Here is a 6,000-nt window from a genome sequence, read left to right on the forward strand (position 1 = left end):
ACCTCTTGAAGGAATGCAAAGCCTGCTCCTTGAGTGACGTTTGCTTTTAGGAGCTCCTGTGGGATGAGGCGATGGCCTGGTGGAAGGCGATAGCAGGGGGAGATTCTCTGGTGATAAACCGCCACGCCCCCCCCCCTCCTCCTCCGTCCACCAGACAACAAAGAAAGTGAGTGATGTTTGTCTGAAAACCAAGAGCCACAATCCCTCTTGTTTTGATGTGTGGGCCACCTGGGATGCGGGTCTCAATCAGCACTCGGGCCGTGGAGAGAGGAAGAGAAACAGGAGTCACACAGATCTCGTCCCCAGGACAAACAATCTGAGTGACAAGCCTGCTGGAATCCCACGGAAGTCACCCAACAGACGAGGCTTTCAAATGCGCAGGAAAAACAAGAGGCATTCAAGAAACGGTCACGGCAATTTTTAAAAGACAAATGTTGAAGTCCTTTACCTACAAGTATCGTCATTTCATCTCAGTCTCACCAAACGAACTGATCCCACAGCAAAATTTGTTTGTGATTTTTTTTTTTTTTTTTTTATCAAATACTTTAGCCAAGTACAATTTTGAAATACTTTTCAAAATGACATTTGGGGATCCGTTACGGTCCGTTACCACCGGTCACTTTAAAGATCAAGACTTTATATGCCAAATAGAAGATCAGCTCATGAGTTGAAATTAAAATGGATTTAAACTAAAACTTTACACGAAGAGTTATGAATCTGACTCATGATTCTGTGACCGTGTTTAGCAGCTTGAACCTATGCCCATCATCTTATTTGAGGACATTTCACTTTTCTTATAGTGAAACATCAGAATACTTCTTCCACAGTCCTATAAAGGTAGTTGAGACAGTAATTATTGCATAATAGTTTTTACAAATATTCTTTAACTTTTCTAGATTGCAAAAGAAAGAAAATGTCATCTGAAACATGAAGACCTGCTGTGGATCAGCTGCAGTTTTTAGGACTCATGCGGAGGCTTTTTGCATTCTTAAATTGAAAAGGACGGCATGTTAAGTGCTAATGAGCGACCAGTCTAGACTAATGCGATTGATTGGAAAGAAATGACCGAAGCAGATGTCTGGTTCAGTGGCCAATAGCCTCAATTTCCACTTCTGATTAAATTACTTTAAATTTCCAGACTAATGTAATTTACGACCTGCTCATGCATCACGGCCTTTGTGTCAGATATACTGAAACTGAAAAAGTATGCCAGGACAAGTGAAACATCAAAGGTTACATCAAATCGACCTTTGGGTGAACCGAACTTTAATTAGACAGATAAAGTCTTAAGGAAATAAAAGCCCGAGTGACTCGTAAAGCATGACAAAGGAAAAGCCAAAAGATCCAGTCAAATATGAATTAATGGCGAGAACAGTTACGGCATGTTCCTGCAGAGCGTACTCACTCACTCGCTGCTTGGCAGGAGAGGAACTCGTCGAGCGTCTATCGGTTCTGACCTGTTCATTAGTTTTACAGCTCAGCCACAATCCTGCAGGATAGCATGCGCAGGACAGATTGGGACATCGGTTTGGAGGAATCTCCGGCTGCACATCTGAAAACACGAAGCAACACGTGCAAGCACACAGGAAGTACATAGTTGATGACAGGGCAAGGCTTCAAAACGATGTGTTTTACTGATCCATTTACTGTTACTTAAATCAAGGGACGGCTGCAGAACTAGCATGATATCTGTTCCAGTGCCAAACTCACCTGCATCCTGTATCGGTTTGCTCCTCGACAAACAGTGCTGCTGTGAGTATTTGTGTACTGTTAATTCTTTCTGAAAGAGGGAGCAATTTCAAATTGTTTGTGCATCAGTTGGAACAGGAAAAGAAAAAGGGGGGGGGGGGGTGATTTTATGTGACCAAAACATTGTCAGATGTCAAACAGGTGAACAAAAATGAACCCAAAACAGAAACGCATGATAAAAAATGTTGGAACGTCGCATGTAGTTTTCTGCATTAAAGATGTTTGCAGGTTCTATTAAGTCCAAAGTGCACGGATATTTGCTTAATTCATCCTAATCCATCCTCGTATGACGCTCCATGTCATGAACTCAATCTGAATTTGTCGTCTTTCTTCCAGTCGGCCACTCAAAACAGAGACACTCGTGTTAAATAAAAACGACTCGGGCTTGACACCACTGGAAAACTCGGATCTCGTGTCTTCAGGATAAAACTAAACTGTCACTCGCTGGTAAATTGAAGTCCATTAAATCTGCGGAGTGCCACCAGTTCAAGTTCTGCACATTTGGTGACTCATCGGGACCACTGTCCAACATATCTGGAAGTGATCATTGGGTCGAGAGAACATTTACTCACAGTTACATCACATTGAAAAGCAAACACAAATTAGGGAGTCATGAAGTCAGAGCTGAGGAAAGAGGAAGCACCTCGAATGAACCCCGAGATCTCTTTCACTCACACACGCGTGCGTCGTGAATGGAAGCGGTGGCGAGACCGGAGCCGTTTCACGGCTCAAGGATCCCGAGGAGGAGAGCTCTCTCTCTCTTGTGGGAGCGACCCCTCGCTGTGAAGGGTCGGGAATGTGGGGTGTCCTGCATGGAACATCGGCCGTGGGAGGCAGAGCAGGGGTACAAGGCCCAGATGGATTTCAGGGCAACATCTGGTCCACCTCCCGGCTGGGTCTTATCAGCAGAGAGACGCTGCCACGCACAATGGATGGGAGAAGGGAAGAGACAGAGAGAAGGGCATTCTTTGCAAAGTTTAAGAAAACATGCCTGTTTTTGTTTGTCTTGTAAACAAAAGCTAGGTTCCCCGTCGGGTCGCACATTTGCATTTCACAAAGCTCACAGGGTTCGTGTTGTTGGGTGTGATCGCATTCGTTTTCACTTCTGGTATGCAGTTTTACCGCATGCAGCGTTCTGCACCGCATCACAGACGCAATTATGAGTCAATACAAATCATTAAGTTGATATCCTATGATGTTGTATGTATTTTGATAGATTCAACCTTCTGCAAGTCAAAATAAATTATGAATGAAGTCTTTTTTTAATAAAATCATATCTTCTTCAGAATTAGATCCTGAAGTCTGTCCCTTTATTGTTCTGCGTACTGTCCTTTGTTGTCTCTTCAATTCATCAGATACTTTCTGAAATACAGAGGAGATAATGCACGGTCCCTGAAAGGCCTGAATTCAATCCCCACCTGATAACAGACTCCCTGTGTAGAGTACTCCTAAATACTACTAGATATAATAATAGTATCTCATAACATTGTGAAAGCAGAATAATTCGATGACAGTTCTGAGGGAGAAAATCCAAACCCAGACAGACGACTGATTTATCTTTGGATATTAGAGAATTCTTTAGTGGCAGACATGTTGGATCTCTCCCGTACACCATTCAATTTGTGCTATAATGTTCTTTAAATCTACTTTATATATATATAAAACCCTTTCTGCATGTCGTTTCAACACTTTGTTACTGACAGAATTTGGGCTCTGCCATAGTTTGTTGTATTTCTCAGTGTTTCCTGGCAACCATTGATTACATTACTTCAAAAGAATACCTTGCAGAGTCTATTTTTTTTTAAGATGCTGTATCCATCTCAAACATCGGGAGCCTTACTGTTGCTGGGCAATGCCAGGGTGAGTTGAGGAAGGTTGGAAAGCTCTGGACTGCATTACTACAACAACAACAACAACAGCCTTATCTGTAAACCACTCTGAGGGTCCATCGCCAATGAACACAGGAGGGAAAAGGACCAACCAGCAATTACAGCAGATAAAGGTTCGGCGTGGGAAGAGAAGATTGGCTGCATTTTGAATATAATCAACTGTACAGACAGAAGGAGTGAGTGAGGAGGTGTGGAAGAGTGCCCCCCCCCCCCACCTCCCCCTTTTGTCTCCCAGGAGGGCTGCTTCACTGAGGTCCTGGCCTCTTCCCTTCCAACGGGCATCCTGGATGCCCACGGTGAGGGAGGACTGCTTCGGCACGACCAAAGGGAAGCAGAGCGAGAGAAAGAAGGAGAGGCGATGGAGAAAAACCGGGGGGGACAGCGATAAGGAGAGAAAGGTAGAGAGGGGGGGGGGGAAACAGAGCAAAAGTGAGAGCGACAGGAGGAAGAGGGAGGAGCGAGACGAACACGGCAGCCGATGCTTTGTCTCAAGGCTGCAGCAGCTTCCAGAGCCGGTGTGCAGCAGACTGAAGAGAAGCACGTCTGCCCCGGAGGCAGAGGCTGGAAAACAGGATCAAAGAGTCGCCGGGGCAACCTGCATGACACACATTGTATTAAAGGCACACAGTTAATATGAAAGAGATGGAAGAAGTGCAAAAAGAGAAGAAAGCAGGAGGCAGAGGTAGCACAGAGCGGAGTATATTCTTCAGCAGTGCCTGTTTCTCTGTTAACTTTCCACCCAAAACCTTCCTTAGCAGCTACACTTTGACAATTAAAAAATAAAAAAGACAAAGGGACAGACCTCCACAGTCTCATCTACGCTTTACAGATGATATTCCGGCGCCTCTGATTTCCACAGGTCACCTTGAGTCAGACACGGATACTAACACTCGACTCATCACACACTTCACTCTGACGACATGACACACTGGAAAAACAAGTGCTAACAGATTTTCAAACATATTTTGTCAATAAAAAAAAAATCTTGTATTTTAACAAACAAAAGTAATGCAGTCAGACTATAAATAACAGACTAGACAATATATACAATTGTAAAACTTTAATTTCCATAAAAAAAAAAACAGAACGCAGAACAAAAACAGGCTGCAGTGAATGCGTCACGTTCTACGTACGTAGGAGAAGGTAAAGCGCAAATCAATGGAATAATCTCTACTTCACAGATTTATTTTGCACTAAGACCTGTGAATGCACGGATACAACTGGATTGTAAAAAACAACAACAAGCAGACCTCACCAGAGGTAGAAAAAAAAAATGGGCAAGGAGGGGAGTGAAGCGTGTCTGGAGGACACCTGAGACAACCGCTACAGGGTATGGATGCTGGTGAGGGGTAAGTGGGATTAAAAAGCCCGGTAATGGAGACGGGGTGGAGGGGCAGGGCTCCACGATACGCAGCAGACAGGGAGGGTCTTCACAGACAGTTGGAAGGCATTAAGGTGTCAGACAGGGACTGTCAGGGGCAGCTGTTGCTGCGGCTGATTGATAGAGTTTGTATTCCTCCCTGATGGGAAGCTTCAGTCACTTGAAGTTGTTAAAATGGATGATGTCCAAAAATAAAAAAGAAATACAGTAAGTCTATATATATATAAAATAAAAATACAGACATGACTTTTGCTCGACACTGAACAGAAACTAAATGAACACTTTTCTCTACGGTGTCGTTACATCCAGGCTGATCAATCATTGCAATGGTTTGACATTTGTGGATCTTTAGTCTTTGTTTTGAGATTATTAATAAATGTGGTATGAGATATAAAAATGTGAATTATAGCTCTGTGAGGTTAACGCACAGAGCTATAAACTATATCCTACGTCGAACCACTTATAAAAACATTCCAACTCGCTGCTGCTTTCTCCAAATGAGCTCACCGTCTGCACAAGATCACGTCGCACATATTTACATGATTAGTAGGACTTGTGTGCGGCTGCACAGGAGGGTACAGAGCAATACGCTTGCTTGCATATACATAACACTCCACGGAGATACTCAGACGACACTAATCAGATTAGATATTCAGACAGGGCGAAACTACCGATATGTAGCTACCGTACATAACGCAAGGCTTCGGACTATGCACTGCAGTCACCCAAGCATCCTGTAGAGTACTTACAGGCAACCTGGACTCCCCGTTGTGTGACAGTGTGCGTGAATAGTATGCGTTAGTGTCCAGGGATGACTAAGGACATGTCCGACATGTGGAGAGCCACTGGTTTGATCACTCTGGCACAGGCTGAAGTCAACAAGATCTCCCTTTCTAGATGTTACCTACAGATATCAGTGGCTCACTGTTTCCAGCAGGACGTGATGCTTCCTCGTCGTCCTAATGTCTCTCGCCATTAGCA

The sequence above is a fragment of the Brachionichthys hirsutus genome, unplaced genomic scaffold, assembly GCF_040956055.1.
Source record: "Brachionichthys hirsutus isolate HB-005 unplaced genomic scaffold, CSIRO-AGI_Bhir_v1 contig_725, whole genome shotgun sequence".
In the NCBI taxonomy this organism is placed as follows: domain Eukaryota; kingdom Metazoa; phylum Chordata; class Actinopteri; order Lophiiformes; family Brachionichthyidae; genus Brachionichthys; species Brachionichthys hirsutus.